This window comes from Hemitrygon akajei, unplaced genomic scaffold (genome assembly GCF_048418815.1).
Source record: "Hemitrygon akajei unplaced genomic scaffold, sHemAka1.3 Scf000057, whole genome shotgun sequence".
NCBI lineage: Eukaryota > Metazoa > Chordata > Chondrichthyes > Myliobatiformes > Dasyatidae > Hemitrygon > Hemitrygon akajei.
This window is the reverse complement of record NW_027331943.1, coordinates 1,531,329-1,547,942: the sequence shown is the minus strand read 5'-3', so window position 1 is coordinate 1,547,942 and position 16,614 is coordinate 1,531,329. Positions and strand designations below refer to the sequence as shown.

At 44.1% G+C, this 16,614-nt stretch overlaps 1 non-coding gene across 1 annotated transcript; it reads right to left on the bottom strand.

The window, feature by feature from the left end:
- Positions 1-4,389: 4,389 nt before the first annotated feature.
- On the bottom strand, positions 4,390-4,474 carry trnap-cgg (transfer RNA proline (anticodon CGG)). The gene is given in 2 exon segments: positions 4,390-4,425; positions 4,439-4,474. It is a non-coding gene; the product is annotated as a tRNA-Pro (tRNA).
- Between the last annotated feature and the right edge of the window lie 12,140 nt (positions 4,475-16,614).

The following is a 16,614-nucleotide window of genomic DNA, read 5'->3' as shown; positions in this document are numbered from 1 at the left end:
TTCGGCCCCTTTTCCTTTTTTCTTATTTTGAAACTGTAAAAGATGGAAATAATAAAAAAGTAATCTTGCTTAAAATATTAAAGAAATGTGCCATTTTTAACTTTATGTCTTTTGGAAATCAGGTCATCTTTTACTCGCTGAGCTGTTGACAGTAAACAGAAATTTTTGAGCATCGGTGCCCAAATCTTTGTATCCCACCGTATCCTTCCTTCCAATGTGCATCACCGTACCACACGATGATCTATTTGACAAATCTTCTCCCATCTCCTCAACTCTTTTTGATCTTAAATGTGTTTTAATCTTTTGAGTTTTTGAACACGTTGAACTCAGGCTACCTTTCTTATATTTTCTTTTCTTTAGCCTCCCTTCCTTCTTTCAGAGTGGAGTGACAATCCCAATTTTCCAACCATCAGGATCTATTCTAGAATGTAATGACACGTGAAGGGGTACTATTATTGCCTCGAGAATCTTTAGTTCCCACTTTTAGAACCCTGGGGTGTAGTCCAACTGGTCCCGTTGACATACAGCTTCAGAGCTTTCAGCTTCACAGGCCCCTTCTCCAGAGTCATAACATCCACTCTCACTGATGCCCTCTGACACGTGTTTCTCGGTGCCATTATGCTGGAGTCTTCCACAGAGCAAAATATTCAATCAGTTCGTCCCTTTTCTTTTTCCCCCATTACTGCTTCTTCCGCGTCATTTTCCAGCTTTCTGATACCCACTCTCGCATCCCTTTTATTCTTCATATGTCTGAAAAAATAGTATTTTCTCTATTATTAGCCATTTATTTTTTCCTCTCATCAAATTTGATTTGCTTTCTTTTGTATCTTGAAAGCATCCCAAACCTCTAGCTTCCCACTAATGCTTGCTATATTATAAGCCCTCACTTTTGCCTTTATGCTGCCTTTACTTTCCAGTGTCAGCCACTGTTGCGTCATTCTCCGTATCGAATATTTATTCTTATTTGTGATGCATCTATCCTGCGCCTTTCCAATTGCCCCTAGAACACCAGCCCTGCTGGATCTGCCGTTAACCCTGCTGGTTCCCCTTTCCAATCGACTTGGCCAGCCCTAGACTTAGGTCGCTGTTGTTTTCTGCGAGTGACAGGGTCGAGGACTGTTATCGTCCCTGACATTATTCTCTGCGAATGACGTGGTCGGGAACTGTATTGCTGTTGTGTTTCCATGCGAGTGACGGGGTCGAGGATTGTTATCGTCCCTGACTTCTTTCTGCCACTGATGTTTTGGGGGACTGCTATTGTCGCTATTATTATTTTTTTGCTGGGGGGGAGGAGATAGTTTGGGGTTTGTGAGATTTGTTTCATTTCCTTTTTCGTGCCGGGGTTGATGTCTGTCCTTACATCAACACCCATGACCTGTCTGGATTCAGTTGTTGTCCGGAGCAGACGAATATCAGAGTGGTATTGCACATGCAGGCTTTGAGAATAATATTAACCGTTTGCACGTTTCTCTTCTCCTCACTCGTGCCACTGCAGTTCCACTTACCGCATGGAATACTCATACGTTTAATTTTAGATTCTCGCTCTCAGACTGCAGGATAAAATCGATCACATTGCAATCATTGCCTCTGAAGCATTCCTGTATACTAATCTACCTGGCCAAAGCACAACACAACACACAATCCGCAACTGCCTTTCTCTAATGGGCTCAACCACAATGTACTCTAAAAAAAACCATCCAGTAGGCATTCCCAAACTACCTGCATGTTGAGATCCTACAATGACCATCGTAATATTGCCATTTTCACATGCCTTGTGCATCTCCCATTGTCATTTGTACTCAAAGTCGACTGCTAGAGGCCTGCATATAACTCCCATACTCTGATCCTATGTTATCTCTCACTAACGATTTTTTTTAAAAAAAATTCTGTACATCACTATGAATTACAATAAATAAAATAAATAGAAATTAAAAAAGAATTGTTAGGGAGAGTTCATGTGTTCATGTGTTGAGAAATGTCTAAGCTGAGCAGAAAAAACGGCTCTTAATAAAAATGTGATTTTCTACTTTCAGACTCCTCTACATCCACCACCCCACGCCACACTCCCCCACTCCCCACCCCCGTGGGTAGAAATATGTAGAGGGCATGTTTGGTCTGGTGAAGGTCCTGAATAATGCACCCAGCCTTCTTTTGGCACCGTATTGAGAACATGATATTGGCGAGGCGTGCCCGTCACTACAGCACTCTGCCCCTTCTTTCCATCCTACGCATTGGAGCCCCGCCCCACACCAGACTGTGACGCAACGACTGACAATGCTGTCTAGATACGCCCACAGAAATGCATTTGATTCTTCGACAGCACTCTAAATGTCATTAATGAACAATTATGACGTCTGCACATTGACCGTGTCAGCATTTTGGGTCTGATGCTGAGACGCCTATTGGTGTCATTAGAAACGGGATTGCCTGCACAGTCAACGTAAACTATGTGTTCCTTCAAGTTCCGAAGTCAGTATGCTTAGCAGGGAGAGTCACCGCCTCCTCGGTGCTACACCCGTCCCAGTCATTGATCAGCAGTACAGTCAACGCAATGGCTGTTCCTCCGGAGTACCCGGTGTGAGTGACTGTGAGTAATCAGTCCTTGGTCGTTGCTGAAATGGTTCAGTGTCTACAGAATGGAGCAGCGAGCGGCGTCACGGAGAACGACGCTCTTCATAAAGGGTTTGCACATTTCACTGCAAACTCAGGATGGGCTGAGACTGTCACTTTCACGTGATTGGTTTCAGCTCGGTATGTTGTCAGACATTCCTGGTATTCGTCTCAGGGTTGGGTTATAATTAGTGATCACATCCATAGACTCCAAACAGAACACAACCTAGTCGCGGTGTGAAGGCTTGCCTGGCTCAGTAACCTGGAGAGCGAAGCTGGCTGGAGTTAGGAGTTAATGATTTGGCTCTTGGTAGGGTCACTCATGCCAAACAAGTCAAATGGTGGAGAGCAGACTGAGAGTGCTCACCGCTCAAACAAATTCGAGGGTTCAGCTCAGAGATAACAAGCCGAACTGGTCAAAGAAAACTTTAGTGAAACGAAAATGAAGAGTCCGTCTACATTTGTATCTGTCGGTATTTCTGAATCTCGACCCGGGACTTGGCAGGGAATTGTGAAAACCGAGAGGAAGCTACTGACACGATGAATGAATCCCTGAGCGTCGCTGACTGGCAGGGATGGAGGATCTTCATCGCTGCCCCGAAAAGCCAGCGGCGAGACTGGCAGTAAGTTATGAAATTAGTCAGCTCCGCCCTGCGGACAGGCCTCCGTTGTGCCCAGGACATCTTCATGTAGCGGTGCCTCAGATCGTCATTAAGGACTTCACCACCCAGGACATTCCTCTTCTCACTGTTACCGTCGGGAAGGAGGTACAGAAGCCTAAAGCCACACTCTCAGCGATTCAGGAACCAATTCTTCCCCTCTGTCATCCAATGTCTAAATGGACATTGAACCTATGAACACTGCATCACTCTTTTATCTGTTTTGCTCTATTTTTAATTTAACAATTTAATATACATATATTTACTCTAAATGGATGTTTGATTGAATTTCATTTCTATATGTATCACGTATTAATTGCACTGCTGCCGCTAATTTAACAGATTTCTCAACATCTGTCCGAGATATTAAACCAGAATCTGATTCTGATTCTGAAGTAAGTCACATCCGTAAGACAGATGTTGGTGAAGATCAGAACTGAGACTCTCAATCTGGATCAGAAGAAAATGAGTTCAGTGGTAAAATTCCAGCTCTCGAAACCCCAAGCGTTTGGCACAACAATGTGTCCGGAGTGAGTGGTTTCGCTTGTCACCTAATTTCTGCCCGCACCGATTCGCAACCCTATGAAGTGTATCAGCCGATACTGTATGCAAGTTAGAGGCACTTGTATCCTGGTCTGGAAAAGGGAAGTGGTTAAACTATATAAGTTCACTCGCCAGTTTCTCGTTCTTCCACATTAATGTCTACAGCGCTCATCAACATGCAGACCCATCGTTTTGTAAAGACTGCTGCGCTGTTTCCATTTCACATGTATTTCCACAACAGAGTGTAACAGCAACACAGTCTCCCAACTCCTACACTGACCTCCTGAGGCCAGCGTGCCGAACACCTTTCCCACAGTCTCTCTGCACATGAGACGGGTTTCAGCAAACTCTGTCCTTCTCCGACTCTCTCTCCCTGCTGATTTCACTCCCCAGTGCTCTATCATTCCTAGAATAAATACTCAGCTGGTTTGACATTCCAAAATGTGACACTTCAAACTTATCTGCCTTGAAAACTATTTCCAATTTCTTCTTCAGAGTTTCTGTTTGATATTGCCAATTATCTCGTGTGTCAATGCAAAAAAATCGTAAAGCAAATCGCTGATAATATCCAATAACGGGGCTCGTCCGGGACTTGAACCCGGGACCTCTCGCATATGCTTTTTTCACCCGAAGCGAGAATCGTACCACTAGACCAACGAGCCTGCACTCGCAGATTGCGTCACAACTGAACTCCGAAGCCATTTGAAGTTAATTGGTAGAAAACCCATTGTCCTCTCCGTTGTTGAGAGGAGAGCCTGATGTCGAAATATGTTGGGCCCGTATTCCTTTGAGATTACAAGAGTATTCGTTACGTGATTCAGTCTAAATAAGAATATAACGGACTCTGATGTAATGCACGTTAGAATGCATTTGCCAATGGAAAGGACCCAAACAAGGGACACTTGTTGAAAACTCAATTCCGAGCATATTTTCTTGCACAGGCGCTGCTGCTCAGCAATACCCTGCCACGGCGACTAGTGGAATTTGGATAATTACAATTATTTCAGGCGGGCTTACAGAAGTATTTGCTCCATGAGCAGAGGAGACGTTTGATAAATGACACACAATAAGAACTGACACCAGGGTAGCCACGCTTCTGGTTTCTCTCCTCGTCACTCTCCTTCTACCGTTATACCCCTCTTGTCTTGCACTTGACACTCGCTCCTTCTCAACCTCTTCCTCTCTCCCGTCTTTCTCCCAGTCTCTCTCTTTCTTCCTGCGCTTCTCTCTTTCGCTCCCCGTGCCTCTCCCCATCTCTACAAGACTCTCTTCCACTAGTCTCTCTTTTTTTCCCAGCCTCTTTCCTCTGCTCCCTCTCTCACTCTATAACTCTTTCACCTACTCCCAGTCTCTCTACAACCAACCATTCTCCGCCATTGTCTTTCAAACCAAAGTGTCTGCTTCCTTGAAATTTCTTTTCCCTCATGTCTCTACTTCTTTCGCGTTCCCTTATCTCGCTGATCCTCCGTCTCTTGCACGTTTTTATCTCAGTTTCTCTACCCATGTCTCTCTTCCCCGTGTGTCTCCACTCCGCTGTCCACTGTGGTCTAATTCTCCCGTCATTGCCTCCCCCGCGTACGTTTTAGCTCGGAGTCCTCCAAGGCTTGGAAAATGTTGAACACTCCGGATACATGCTGATGGTGTGATGTTGCTGCACAAACAAGTTTATTTGCGGGGAATTCAGTGGAAATTCATAGAACAGTTCGCCAGTGCAGCGAGATATCCGGTGATGTCAATTATTCAACAAATTAATAAATAAAATGTCTAAGTTCTTCTCAGTGGTGGTAGAGTGCTTTTTTCACCTTCTCAGTCTTCAAAGTCAAATATTTTTAAAATTAAATCGATTGCATCGTAAGTCACGGGTATGGGTTGGTCAAGTCAATAGAGAGATCAGGTTCCTGCCAAACGATCGATGTGTGCGCTGGAAAAGATTGTTCTTCAAACTGCCCACAGCCCTCGCTAATTTCCCGAAGACACTCTCCCTTTTTGATCACAGGTCTCTGGAATATCGTTGTGGATCTTTTAATGTGTTTGGAGGAATATAAATGCAGTGTTATTGTAACACATGTCAGCTGTCATTGTTTATTCCATCACCCACCCCGCCCGGAATGACTGGAACAAACGAAAGAAAAGAACTGACGTATATTCCCTTTTAACAAAGAAGTGTTCTCCATTTCACCCGCCAGAACAAACTCCTTCCCTCAATTTCAGAAGCGAATGTGCTCCGTCAAATGTTACAAAATAAATCGATTTCAAGATGAATGCCAACTTTAAAGGGAACACAGACATAAAAATATCACATTTAAATTGTTCATGCCAGGTATCATGGAAGATAACATGGAAAATTCACTTCATATTTTGTTTTAAAGTAAATAGATTGCAATGTCCCTTGAGAAGTCAAATTAATAACACGGTGACAGAGTGAGTAAAAATATTTTAACGTAAGTGTTCGTGCAGTTGGTTGTCACTAATGTCCCTGACGTGATAGTTACGCTAATTGCCTCAGTGGAATTGCTCTCACCTCAATAAAAGTCTGCTAAACCGATCACCAGTCCTTCTGAGCAGCTGAAACGCTCCGTGCAACTGAACGCTGCATCTGACGGAATATGGACTATGCGGCGATTTACTACATCGCGGCTATTTTCTATCCCGCACTTGTAGCGGTTGGTGTCCCCGGTAAGATCCCGGAGCTGTTCACTTTATGCATTATGCCGTCGTCTTGCTGATTTATACTTCTGCGTAGTAGCCTACGCCGAACCCTTCGTAAGTGGCCTGCGCCGTTGTGAGCATTTAAACCTGCAATTCACCGCCAAAACGCTAGTTGGCGATGAGGTTTCAATGACACCGTGTAGAGTTTCTTCGTGTACTTCAAACAATGGCGACTGAGCGCATCATGTTGGAGTTGGAGATGATGAATGTTGAGCAAGAGTTACTTTTATTCAAATTACTGCTACGCAGAAAAGAGAGAAAACGTCGGAGTAGATGCTATGTACGACCATTGAAGGGGACTGAAGGCGAGATTGGATCAGCTGATGATGAAATGGCGGTGCAGACCCGATGGGTCGAACGGCCGACTTCTGCTCCTTTGTCTTACGGTCTTATGGTTATGGCCTTCTGGTTTGAGGCAGGAGGGTGAATTTCCTGTGCTTGTCCAGCCACTGAGAGACATGGACGAAGAAATGTATTTCAATTATTTTCGGATGTCTGTAGGTAGATTTGAAGATTTGGTTCATCGTCTCCAGCGATTAATTTCGCATCAGTGTACCTGACAGTATGCCTACAGACAGGAGGAAATGCGATGCAACCAAGCGGACCAATCACATTTGTTGCGGTCTGAGTCGCCGCGACGCGCAGTTGGATTTTTGGAGAAGTGCGCGTCAGGCTATGGCGTAGAGTAGGGCGTAGGGTACAGTGTAGGTTACGCGGATACGCCGTACCCACGGCGATCATTTGACGCAGAGGTATAAATCAGCCTTTACTCTGATACGGTATCCGCACTGTAATAAAGTACAGATACCATCGGCTGAAACGTCTTTCCTGAATGGAGGATTCAGGTATCTGACTGTTTTATTTAAATGCTCGGTACATTGATCGACATCATTTTTATTTTGTCAATTATGCTAATGCCGATATTGACATTGTTTCATAATTTCACCTCGCTATGCTTTCTGAAATGATGCTGGTCTCTGCTTTTCGAGGTCCGAGTCTCTATCAGTGCAGACACTTCGATCTTATAACTATGTGGCAGCTTATTTAAATGACGGTCCAGTCTATTTTCGACACGTAGGTCTGTTCTTCGGTCAGTCAGTAAATGAGAACTCGTGTCTTATCTCTCCTTAATGCTACCTGGCCACCGCTACAAATAATGGCGTCAGCACTTGCACCACAAATAATGGAAATGGTGTTGTTTGTTGTGGCGATCAACTGTTCTCCCGTACGTGAGTCGTGGAACTCGGATGCCTCGCTCTAAACTGTGGGTAGGTCGCCAATCCACTGACACTCACATCCGTCACTGTCCTCCAGCCGGAGTGCAGCGACGGAGACCGCACAAACTGGATTCCCGCTTTCCACTTCCAAACAGACCATACCCTGCATAGCATCGGTAGAATGGGGGCATTCAGAGAATTGCTGCTGACAATATTTCTATTTTGTTTCCAAATTTCTTGCAGTTAATTTAACGGCGATTGTGATCCTTTCTCGGGGAAAATGCGGACTCTCCAAATGCATCACCCGTAACCTGGTTGGAATGGCGACAGCGGATCTGATGGTGGTTATCGTTGTTGCTTTAGTGGACCAGACCAACAATATCCACATTTATTCCAGATCCCTGCTCATCACTCCTGTGTGCGCTCTGACACTTGTATTGGCGGCTGTGACGCGGGACTGTTCTGTTTGGTTTACGGTCAGTTTTACCTTCGATCGCTTTATCGCAATATGTTGCCGAAAGCTGCGGGAGCGATACTGCACCGAGCGAACAGCAACGGTGGTTATCGTGACCGTGGCTATAGTGAGCTGCGGGAGATGTGCCCCGTTTTACTTTGCCATTGAACCTTCTGTCATCATTGACAACACGCCGTGGCGGTGCACCACCACATATGAATACGCCACTTCACCCGTGTGGAGAGGATATCAATTACTGCAGAGCATTTTAACACCATTTCTACCAATCGGCTTAATCCTGGTGTTTAACGGGTTAACCGTAAGACATATCGTTGTGGCAAATAGAGTCCGCAGAGGACTTCGGCACAGCAGCGACAATCAGAAAGATGACGAGATGGAAAACCGCAGAAAATCGATGATTTTGTTGTTTTCTATATCAGCTAATTTCATATTATTTTGGATGCCCTATGTCGCTCATTCCCTGAAATGGCAAAAGGAAAACTATTTTTACGAGGACAGATATTTGAGTTCCCCGGCAGACATCCTACAACAATTTGGGTACATGTTACAGATTCTCAGCATGTGCACCAATACTTGTATCTATACACTGACACAGAGGAAATTCAGAGAGGAGCTGAGGAATGGAATGGCGTATGTGTTTACATTAAATGGCCATCTGTGTCGATAACGCCTGCGTCTAATGGCAATTCAGTGGAGTTTTCAAATAAAGCCCTTTTAGATGATCAGGTTTGGCAAATATGTCATTAATTCAAACAATCATATGCCTGGTCATCCGGAAATTGCATAGTTGGCGGTAGATTGCTTGTTTCATACAGTTCAGGTAGGTAGCAATGCAAACGTTCAATGCTGCTGGCGTGATTGTTACATTGGTTAAATTATGTTCCAAACTATCACAGACACCCGACTGTTACAAGGGCAGGGATGGCTTCAGGGCTTTCCGGGTTTCAGATGTTTCAAAATGGCCAGTGACAAGTAAAGCACACGATTGGTAACCAGGGACTGGATCGCAGATATAGAAAGGGAGGACAACGTGGAGCGTACTTTTGTTAATGGACTGTGAGACGAACACAGAAACATAAATCAACCCAATTGTCGTATTCTGTACAGCCGCCCACGAGATTTAGAAAAAAAAAACGCGACGGGAACAGTGAGGGAAACAGAATTTGGACATGTACCAAGTTGTTGACACGGGGAAATGAAACATCTCCAACATTCTTTGGAACCTTCCCAGGGTAAGAGGTTTAGGTATGGCATAATTTCTCAGTTGTGTCCAGGAAGGATTCATGTCACTATATGAAGAAAGGAGGACTTGCGAACAGTCCATACCGGATCTAATATTAGGAAAGGAAACGGATCGGGTGACACATCTCTCCGTTGGTCAAAATTGCAGACGATAGTGCAGAATTCCCCTCCATTCACCTTGCACAGGAATGGGACAAGAGAGCATGGGAGGGTCAGCGATGCATGGCGCTACCTTGCAGGGACTTGAGAAGGTAAATTGGGAAATGATGGAATCAAGGAAATGCGCACGACATATGTGGGGATTGTTTAGGGAGCACTTACATGGAGCTCAGTATAGGCTTGTCTCAGTGACACAGGGAAAGGATGACAGTGTAAAGTAACCCTGGGAGACAAGAAAGTTGGAACAACTCGTCAAAAGGAAGAAAGAACGATACTTATAGATTAGGAAGAAAGAATCAGGTAAGGCTGTCTCGAGTCACAAGGCAGACAGGAAAGAATTTAACAACGGACTTAGAAGAGGTAGAAGGGGAGTTGAGAAGGCCTTGGCGAGTTGCACTGTGAAGAACAGGAGGAGTCTGGAGAGAGTGTGGGTAGATCAGAGAAAACCGAGGTAACGTGTCTGGAGTCAAAGGAGGCAGTGAGGCTCCTTACTGAATACATTGATCAATGTGAACACAGCGTCAAAAGGCAGATATACTCGAACATGCAGACGCTAAGAAAGAGGAAGCGCTGGAAACTTGGAAAATATTATGATACATGATTCCCTGGTGTCGGAAGGGATATACTCCAGGAGATTTACCAGAATGCTGCCTCGTTTAGAGAGTATGGATTATGATCAGAGATTAAGGGAGCTCGGGCTTTACTCTTTGGAGAGAAGGAGGATGAGAGGAGACATAATAGAAGTGTACAAGATATTAAGAGGCATTGACAGAGTGGACAGCCAGCGCCTCTTCCCCAGGGCACCACTACTCAGTACAAGAGGACATGGCTTTAAGGTAAGGGGTGGGAAGTTCAAGGGGGATATTAGAGGAAGGTGTTTTACTCAGAGAGTGGTTGGTGCGTGGAATACACTGTCTGAGTCAGTGGTGAAGGCAGATACACTTGTCAAATTTAAGAGACTACTAGACAGGTATATGGAGAGATTTAAGTTGGGGGATTGTATGGAAGGCAGGGTTTGAGGGTTGGCACAACATTGCGGGCCGAAGGGCCTGTAATGTGCTGTACTATTCTATGTTCTATGTAATTTGGGAAAGCAAGTGAAGGGATTGGTAAGCTTTTGGACAGGATATTTCTGTCTTCACTGTCCACGGAACCAGATGACTGGAATGTGCCAAATGGTATTCATTTGTTGTAGAAAAATATTAACGATACTCCTTGGAATTGTAGACCAGGTCTTACGTCAGTAGTGGGTAAACTGTTGGAGACGATTATTGTAGAGGGAATTTATAAGTATTTGGAGAAACATAGTCTGGTTACGGCGAGTCAACATGTTACATCTTAATTTTGGTCAGGCGTTTGATCATTTCCCCATAGTGGACTCAGTCAGAAAGTCAGGAGGCAACGGATCCAGGGAAACGTGACTGGTTGGTTCAGAATTGGCTTACTAACAGAAGGCAGATGATTAGAGTGCATTCCGGCTGGAAGACAGAGGGCAGCCGTGTTCCGCAAGGAGGGTTGAAATTTCGGCACACTTCACAACTATATTTGGAGTCAGCAGTCACAGTGCTCCGAGAAACAGGGCTGAGGGAAATAACGGATTTAATCTGACCTCCCAGCAGCAGCAGGATCATGTATGGAATTAGGGCTGATGACGGAAGCAAATCGCTGAGCTATTGACTGCAACAGCGCGATTTCTAAACTGACCTGCCATTTACATATTACAGGGCAAATGCTACAATGACTTCAAAGCATCTTTTCCAGTGGAACCCTACAACTTAAAACCAGCATTTCAAAGTGTTCAGCTGCAGTTTCTGCTGCTCATTAAAAGAACAATTCTTCCAAAATACCAATTCCAAATTTCCAGTTCAAGTACACACCAATTTATCCAAATGCCTATCGACCTCTAAATCGTGGTTTTAATGTATCTGGTGTAGATATGCTCATATTTCGATCCCTTTAACCCTGAATCCACATGGCCGGTGTAGAATCCGTGTCTCCCTCTGAAATCATTAAATAATGAATCATACAAATCTACACAAACTAAAAACGCAGCGACAGCAAAGCAAGTATCCGGGCTCACACTTGTCTTCCTTTAAAACCATCGCAGGTAATTGGAGAATATGGAATAAACAAGTTCCAGAGCTTCCATCTTCTCACGCTGTAACCATCCATTAACTCAGTCTCCATGCTTCAGTGTGTGCAAGGACAGAGGGATAAAGCAGGATCAACGACTTTCTAGATTGGTCGGTGCTGTGAGACACGAAATTGTCAGACATCCAGTCAGACACCGATAGGGAACCACTGCACAGAAACAGGGTCTTCAGCCCGTCCAGTCAGTGAGGAAATATTTAAACTGCCTACTCCCATCGACCTCACCCGGACCGTGGCCATCCATATCCCAGTACTTATCCAATCATCTCTTAAACGTTGGCATCGAAATCACAATTGCTATTTGCCTTGGCAGCACTGTCTGAGTGAAGACGTTTTCCCTCATGTTTCCCTTAAATATTTCACATTTCACCATTCGCCCAGATCTCTAGTTGTATTTGCCCAACAGCAGTGGAGAAAGCCTGCTTGCATTTATACTCGCCATCCGCTTTATATTGTTGTATACCTCTATCAAATCTCCCCTCAATACCCCTACAGGCTCGGGAATAAAGTGCTGACATATATAATCTTTCCTTCTTATTCAAAGCGCCCAGTCCCGGCAATAGCCGGTAGTTGAGCAAAATCGTACACATTATTTTTCCAAATTAGGCCTTAATAGAGTCGTAAATAGCATCAACATAACATCCCAACTCCTGTACTCAGTACTTTGCTCCATGAAGGCCAATGTGCGGAAAGCTGTTTTTACGACCCTGTCTAACTGTGCCGCAACGTTCATTGAATTATGGATCTGCATTCCCAGATTCGTTTGTTATATCGTACTCCTCAGTGCCCTATTTCTCATTGTGTCAGACCAACCCTGTCTGGTCCTCTCAAAGTGCAAAATCTAACACTTGTCTGCGTTAAATCCGATCGGCCATCTGTAACCCATCTCTCCAGCTGGTCCAGATCCTGCTACATGCTCCGGTACTCTTCCTCGCTGTCAACTACACCGGTAGTGTCATCGGCAAATTATACGTCGGCAAAGTTAACGACAGTATTATCCAGATAGTTGATATAGATTACAAATAACAACGGGCACAGCAACGATCCCTGGGGCACTCCACTTATCACAGGTACCCCGTCAGAGAGGCAACCATCCATTACCACACTCTAGCTTCCGTAACGTACCCAATGGCGAATCTAATTTACTACCTCATCGTGAAAGCCAAGCGACTGAACCTTCTCGAGCATCCTCCCACACGGAACCTTGCAAATTCCTTCCTGAAGTCCCTGTTAGACGGCATCCACTGCCTTGCCTTCCACACCATTCGTGGTAACTACCTCGAAAAGCTCTGAGAGATTGGTTAGACATGACCTATTACGCATTGGCTATACTGACTATCGTTAATGTCCCTGTTTATCCAGATACTTCTTGTCATACCCCATGGCCAGGGTAGTCTCAACACTGGGCGAGTCCCTTCCAAGCTTTAAATAATTAATCGACTTACATAACTATGGCAAAACACGGTACGCTCGATCGAGCACAGAACATAGAATATTACATCACAGTACACGAGGTTCTGATAGGCTTTCAACTAATGTAAGTTCGATCTGACATATCCCCTCTGCATCTGAATCAGAATTAAAGGTTTCAAAGGTATATTTTAAGAATCATAACCAGATTTAATATCACAGACAAACGTCGTGAAATTGTTAACTTTACGGTTGCAGTACAATGAAATGCAGGATAAATAACTATAAAGAAAACAAAACTGAGATACAGGTGGCAGCGGGGAAAAAAGCTGTTCCTGAATCGCTGAGCCTGAGCTTTCAGGCTTCTTTATCTCCTTCCCGATGGTAACACTGTGTAGAGGGCACGTCCTGTTAGTGGGCAATGTTAATGATGGACGCCACTGTGACAAGAATCATCCCTTGTAACAATGATCAATGAGATACAGAGAATCTGTATTTACCAACAAGTATCTTTTATTATTTCTACTGAAAGCACGTGGATTTACACACTATCTTCCTATGTGCACCCTACTGGAAAACCTGACACTCCATGAACAGTCAATGAAGATAAAAGGTATTATCCGGGAAAAGAGTCTACGCTGGCAAGGCATTCCATAGAAACATAGAAAACATAGAAAATCTACAGCACAATACAGGACCCTCGGCCCACAAAGTTGTGCCGAACATGTCCTGACCTTAGAAATGACTAGGCTTACATATAGCCCTTTATTTTTCTAAGCTCCATGTACCTATCCAAAAGTCTCTAAAAAAGACCGAATCGTTTCCGCCTCCACCACTGTTGCCGGCAGCTTATTCCACGCACTCACCACTCTCTGAGTAAAAAAAAACTTACCCCGACATCTCCTCTGTACCTACGCCCCAGCACCAAACTGTGTACTCTTGTGGCAACCATTTCAGCCCTGGGGAAAAGCCTCTGATTATCCACATGATCAATGCCTCTCATCATCTTCCGATCCTCATGTTCCCGATCTCCACTTGTCCGTGTGGTCCTAATTTTCGGCAATGCTTGGTCTCTGGCCGCTGGAGAGTTATTTCCCCTGCATATTTGGATCTCCGGTATCTTATCAATGGAATCATGTGATTTCCGAACCACTGGCTCAAGGTCACCTGACCTACCTGGGTCACCTGGTTCCTGATCATTGTACAGAGCTACAACCAACCTATTTTACGTGGCACTGCCCACCCCAGCCTTGTGTATTCGTATCTTTACACCCTGACCATTCCAAACCAGTTAAATGAGGCAACCCAGACAGAGTCTAACGAGACTGCAGATTGCTTCTTTGATATGTCTGGCATTTTACACAACAAGTAGCTGCTCCTCTGAGCATGGTCTCAGGTTTATTGCTCTGATTAGATTGTCCCAGAGTCAAGAATCAGTTCAGAGTCGACGCCCTTCACATAACAAATGGCGACTTGTTTGAGAATGGTCTCAGGTTTAGCAGATCATTACCTGAAGCTTCCTGTGTTCACATTCAGTTCCTCTGATTAAATTATTCCAGTACAAGAATCCGTTCATAGTCCACAAAATGGGGGAAGAGAGAGAACTGGTTTGTCTGATTCCCCTGTCCTTGATCAGACTGTAGTTTCTACTGGCCAACAGTGTTTTATGAACCATTCAATCTAACACGACTGTATCTTTCTCGGGTCTGCTGTCGTTTGAATGCACCAGGGTGGATGATGGAGGTTTTGCATAAGACTTGATAACTTCAGACTTGTCTGCATTATGCCTTGCATTTTCCATTGATAAAATTGTGTCTCCGTTGTTCTGTGCAGCACTGAGAGAGTTTGTGAATAGGAATGCGAGGGAAAGTCAACTTCCACCTTTCGAATGATCCAAGTTCCACATTGCAGCACCCGGTTCATTGATGACCTACTGGGAATTTGACGTTACTGGTTACATCACAGCTCAGACGGGTCTGTTCCGCCCGTCTGGGACAGGATGGAAGGAAGCGATGGCTCCTGTGTTGCAAGGCACCGTGTCCTATATGACACAGTGCTGAAGAATGAGATGAATGGAGGAGATTGGGGAGATGATAATTAATAAATTGATATTACAATGTGAACACATCAGCTGGAGATGTTGGGATCCTGGGAACAGTACAGCACAGGAACAAGCCCTTTGACTCACTACTTCTGCGCTGAACAAAAACTCGAATGAGATTAAACTCAGATGACTGCACCTGACCCATCTCGCTTCATTCACTGCATACTCATGTGCTTTGGCTGAATATTTACCGTTATGGGAATCTAGAGGTTATATCTCAAAAGATGGCAAACTAGTACCATCAGCTCCCATGTTGAAGTAAATATTTGAGGAGGGAAGTGGAAACACTTATCGATTAAACTAAAAGGTGAAGGCTCAATTACAGACTTCCCCGGAAGGGAGCAGGAAGGCTGGTGAGGTCGCCAAACTAGAATCAAGCTGGGTGGTGAAAGGGAATCCAGGTGTAGAGGTAGGGATGACAGAGAAACCAGCAAACTGTTCAGATATAGACTTAGTCATGACTCATTAACAGGGTCAGGAGTTAGCAAAGCTACAAAGAGGCGAGGATTCTGAAGCGTTTGGCAAATATCGAGGGATATAGGCACGGAATCGGATTGTACTTAATAATGGTATTTTTTTGTGCCAGAATGTGAAAGAAACCAGGTGATGTATTGACACCATTACATTTGTGGGTATCAAGGAGCAGACAGAATTATGGAACAGTTGAAGAATCTGTGTTGGATGTCGAAATTGCGAGAAGATGTACAATATTATTGTAAGAATTGTTTGATTTGTAATTTATTTTTTATTGAAGTTCATCATTAAACAAACATTTCCATAAGATGTATTTCAGACATTGTTCATATATACCATATAATCATATATATCACAAATCTCCACAAAGTATTTATCTACACGCTGCATCTGAAAAGGAAACAGCATTATGAATGGACAGTACACCACGCATACAATCTCTTCTCACTCCTGCCATCTGGGAAAAGGCTCCGAAGCATTCGGGTTCTCACGACCAGACTATATAACAGTTTCTTCCCCCAAGCTATCAGACTCCTCAATAACTGAAGCCTGGATTGACACCTTGCCCTACTGTCCTGTTTATTACTGATTGTAATGCTGTTTTTGTGCACTTTATGCAGTCCAGTGTAGGTCTGTAATCTGGTATAGCTTTCTCTGTGTTTTTTTTATTACGTAGTTCAATCTAGTTTTTTGTACTGTGTCGTGTAAACCATGGTCCTGAAAAACGTTGTCTCATTTTTTCTATACTGTACCAGCAGTTATGGTCGAAATGACAATAAAAGTTGACTTGACTTGACTTGACTTGACGACTTGATCTAAGGTATACACTTATAGAAAAGAGTTGAAAGAAAAAAAAGCAAA